The sequence below is a fragment of the Myodes glareolus genome, chromosome 22 (assembly GCF_982192425.1).
Source record: "Myodes glareolus chromosome 22, mMyoGla1.1, whole genome shotgun sequence".
Taxonomy (NCBI): Eukaryota; Metazoa; Chordata; class Mammalia; order Rodentia; family Cricetidae; genus Myodes; species Myodes glareolus.
This window is the reverse complement of record NC_142047.1, coordinates 17,161,377-17,166,500: the sequence shown is the minus strand read 5'-3', so window position 1 is coordinate 17,166,500 and position 5,124 is coordinate 17,161,377.

Genomic DNA, 5,124 nt, shown 5'->3' with positions numbered 1-5,124 from the left:
GTTGTCCTGGAACTTGCTCAGTAGATCAGGCTGACTTTGAACTCACAGAGATCCAAAGGCCTCTGCCTCCAGAATGTTGGGATTAAAGGCATGCGTCACCAACCCCCAGCCTCTCATAGCTTTTTAATTTTTTTGTTACTTTTATTTATTTTTAATGTGTACGTGTGTTTTTGCCTACATGTATGTCTGTACACCATGTTCATGCCTGGTGCCTGAGGAGGCCAGAAGAGGGTATGGGATCTGGGATTTGAGTTACAGATGGCTGTGTGTTGTCTTCTGGAATGCTAGGAATTGAACTTGGGTCCTCTGGAAGAGCATCCAGTCCTCTAACTTCTGGGCTGCCTCTCCAACCCTGGGCTTACCATTTTAATACACACATTCAATACACACATAAGCAACATTTGGCTGGACTTTGTAAATTTCTGAAAGTGGCGTCTTGCTGGGAACGTTGCTGTGAGAACCGATTTACCTACCATTGCTAACTCTGAAATTCACCTCTGTTGATTTATAGAACCCTCATCCGCTTCACTGCCATGCCGCTGTAAAACCCGTTGCTTATATGACTGTTTTTTGGTGGTGGCATAAGCGTGGAGCTGCGAGCGTCCCTTGGCTTCATTACTGATGCATGCACTGTGTTGATGGACATTTGGCTCGTTGCTTTTCCTTACTGTCTTACTGATTTCTTTCAGGAGCCTATACTGCCTAAACAGGTTTTCTGGTGTGCACCTACGTTTCTCCTGGGCAGTGGGTATTTGACCCCTCAACTTTGGGCAAGAAGTGTGTTTTGTGTTGTGATAAAGTAAAGATAAATATATCCATCCTGACTTGTGATGCTTCTTGGCATTTTTTTTCTTTCTACTCTACCCCTTTCTTTCTTTCTTTCTTTCTTTCTTTAATTTTTTAAGATTTATTTTTTATTTTCTGTGTATTGATGTTTTGCCTGTAGTGTTCACAAAGACCAGAAGAGGGCGTCATATCCCCTAGAACTGGAGTTGTAGAGAGGTTGTGTCACGCAGGTGCTCAGCACCGAAATGCTCTGGTAGAAACTGCCTGGTACCTAGGTGGCAGTGGCGCACGCCTTTAATCCCAGCACTCGGAAGGCATAGGCAGGTGGATCTCTGTGAGTTTGAGGCCAGCCTGGTGTATAAGAGCTAGTTCCAGGACAGGCTCCAAAGCTACAGAGAAACCCCGTCTCGAAAACAAAACAAAACAAAACAAAACAAAAACCCCCTGAAGACACAAAGAAACTGCTTGTGGTCAATTAACCATTAAATCAGTGGTTCTCAGCCTGTGGGTCATTACCCCTTTGGAGATTCTGACCCCTTCACTGGTGTTGCTATCAGAAAACACAGGATATTTATTTACACTGTTATTTGTAACAGTAGCAAGATTACAGATGAAGTAGTTTTTGTGGTTGGGGGTCACCACAACCTAAGCAGCATTAAGGTAGGTTGAGGACAACTCCCCCCCCCCCCCCAACGTAAGGATCTCTTTAGCCATTTCCCATTTCTTTTTAAAGGAAGATGTTGATGCAGATTACAAAATTACTTCCCTGGTCCCAAATCCATAAAAAAAAAAATTCTACAGTTAGTCTGGGTGGCTACCCAGTAACCCACTGCTTGGTATATTTAGGTCATCTCAAGAAGGCATAGAAGACCTCACATTTACAGGCTGGAGAGATGCCTCAGAGGTTAAGAACACTGGCTGTTGTTGTTCTTCTAGAGGTCCTGAGTTCAATTCTCAGCAACCACATGGTGGCTCACAACCATCTATAATGAGATCTGGTGCCCTCTTCTGGCATGTGTATATGTAATAAATTAATAAATCTTTTTTTTTTTTTTAAAGAACATTTACTGTCTGTCTTTACTAGGCAGTGTGACTCCCCTCTAGCACCAGTGCGTGCCCTCTTCAAGGCTAGAGTACTTCCCTGGACACAAGGCCCTGAGTTTGATCTCCAGCACCGCCCAGACATAAGTCACCTTCAGAGATGTATCTGCCCCATCTTCTGCCATTTCACTTCTGACTATTCATGTGCATTAATCTTTTCGTGGTTATATTCAGTGTTGGCATCATCTCCTAATTTATATATAGTCACTTCATCAGTGAGAGACGAACAGACAATCTTTGTTTTAATTTAGACTAGTGTGTGGCTTTCCCCAGGGAGACAGGAAAACACATTTGCTTGATGCTGTGGATGGGTGCAGGAACAGGCTCATATTCTCCGCTGATTAAAGGATTAAAAGGCAGGAAAGAAACATTGTGAGAAACCTGTGGGAAGCCTTGGGGAGCCACCACCATCCACTCTGATGCTTGGAAGATCAGGGTTCTTAGTCTCTCTCATTAATAAAGAATTTAAGAATGGACTCAAATAGAAGTTTGAAGACAATTTATTAGACTCAAACAAAACAAAACAACTCCAAAGTGAGGGGAAAAAGACCCAGGTATAGCAAGCTGTAAATCTTGCAGCTGTCCAGAGAAGACTGGAGAAGATTAAACTGGCACGGAGGTCAGCCACATAGCAGAGAGGGGCTCTAGAGAAAGGTTAGGAAAGCCCAAAACATCTGTGTGTTCAAAAATAGGGAGTGCTGGACTCCATGGTCAGTGCCTTTATCAGCTAAGCCGTTTGACTGGCCCTGTTTGCAAATTTATTTTTGTGAATATACTAATGCACATCTGTGTATGTAGAGATTTTATTCTTTTCTTTTTATTTTACTTTTATTGTTACTTTTTTTGTTTGTGTTTTTTTGAGACAGGGTTTCTCTGTGTAACAGTCCTGCCTGTCCTGGAATTCTCTCTATAGACCAGGCTGGCCCCGAACTCAGAGATCCTTCAGCCTTGTGAGTGCTGGGGTTAAAGGCATTCACCACCACTGCCGGCTTAATTATATTGCTTTTTTTTTTAAAGATTTATTTTTATTATGTATACAACATTTCTTCCATGTATGCCTGCATGCCAGAAGAGGGCGCCAGTTCTCATTATAGATGGCTGTGAGCCACCATGTGGTTGCTGGGAATTGAACTCAGGACCTCTGGAAGAACAGTCAGTGCTCTTAACCTCTGAGCCACCTCTCCAGCCCTATTATATTGCTTTTGAGGCAGTGTGCCATGTATCCCAGGCTGACCTCATGATTGCCATGTAGCTGGGCATGGATCTGAGCTCTTGATTCTTCAGGCTTCACCTCCAAAGTGCTGGGGTATTACAGATATGTGCCACCACAGCCAGTTCATGTTTATAGAAGTGTTCACTCTGAGCTTGTGTAGGCCAGGCAAGCACTCTACCAATTAAACTCCATCCCCAGTCTTGTCCTGGCTTCTTTGTTTTTTGAGACAGTACTCCAAGCTGGCCTGGAACTCACTGTGTGGCTCAACCTGGTTTGAAATTGTGACAGTCAGTCCTGCCTCTCTGCCTCCTGAGTGCTGGAATTATGGATATGCATCATCTTTCTTGGGTTTTCTTTCTTTCCTCCTCTTACTCCTCCTCCTCCTCTTCCTCCTTTTTCTTTTAAAGAATCATGAATGGAATCATATTTTACTAGTTGAGTGCGTGCTGCTTTCTCCATTTTTAATAAGGCAAGGCTATCTTTCCACTTGTGCTCAAGTAAATGTTTAATGAGTCCCCAAGTAATAGGCATTAACTTACTAAAAATAGCTCACTGTTACAGAAAAGGATGAAAATGAATTGCATTTTTCTGGTTCTCCAAAGAGTGCAACAATTTTATGTGTGTGTGTCGGTGTGTGTGCACACACGCGTGTGCGTGCGTGTATGCATGTGTGTAAAAAGACACTGCTCATGTAATTGTGGAGGCTCGTGTGTTTAGAGTCATCAGGGTAGTGCTCAGACTACAGACCCATGGACAAGTCAATCTTGTTGCAGTTCAGCTCTGAAGGCCTTCTAGAAGCTTCCCTTTTGCTTGGGGAGGGCAGCAGTTTTGTTTTAAAGTCAAGTCCTCCAGCTGACTGGATGAGGGCCCTCTATATTATAGCAGGCAATCTGCCTTATCCAAGATCTGATTTCTTAAAAATTCTGTTTATTTATGTTTTATGTACGAGTGCTCTGCATATACACCAGCACGCTGGAAGAGGGCATCAGACCCTGTCATAGATGGTTGTGAGCCATCATGTGATTGCTGGAAATTGAACTCTGGAAGAGCAGATAGCGCCCTTAACCCCTGAGCCATCTCTCCAGTCCCTCAACATCTGATTTAGTCATTAACTTTTACCCCAAAACAGCTTCTTAGAATTATCTAGACTAGTGTTTGGTCAGGTAAGCCCTGGTATGGCTAAATTGACAGGCGTGATAGTTTTCATTCAAAATTCTGGATGAACCCTCCCTTGTCACTCCTGCTTCTACTGTACAAGCTCCTTTCGCTCACTCTGGTCATTTTGCTTTTCGTCCTCTGCTCACTAACTGTGCTCTGAAGACGGAGAGAGATGAGTGTGGCGGTACACATTAATAATCCCCAAACTCAAGAGACAACTAAGGAGTCAATGACAGCCCACATTAGCGACTCCGCCAGAGTCCAACTTGGCAAACCAGTGGGTGTATTGGGCTTACTCACTGGAGTGTCCCTTAGGGGTATTATTCGTTCGGTGGCACACAGCTTGCCTAGGTTGTGCAAGAACTTGGATCCATTCCTTAGCACTGCGGGGTAGAGGGATGGAAACAATTATTTTTATGGAATCTTTTTCTTTCCTTTTTCTTTAATTTTTGGTACCTGGAGGGACAACCATGGGTGCTGGGAACCGAACTTTTATAGTTTTGGTTGTGAACCTAGCCTTTTAATAGCTGAGCCATCTCTCCAGGCTGGAACCTTTTTCTTATGTTCATGGGTTTTATTGCTTTCTGAATATGATATTAATAGATGGTTACAATGGTTCCCTCAATAGCCAGTCTTCAGAAATGAGCTGATCACAGATTCAATATTACAAAGGCAAGAAAAAAAAATCCCACAAGCAAGCAAACAAACAAAAACCCTAGCTCCGCCCCAAGAAGAAAACAAACAAGAAGTCCTTTATTGGCCTGCTTGTCCCCTCTGCTCCTAGTGACTACTGCACAGTGACCTTCCTTACAGAGAAGAAAACATCAGGCTTAGTGTATATGCGTATATGTGTCCTTTAGAGGTGG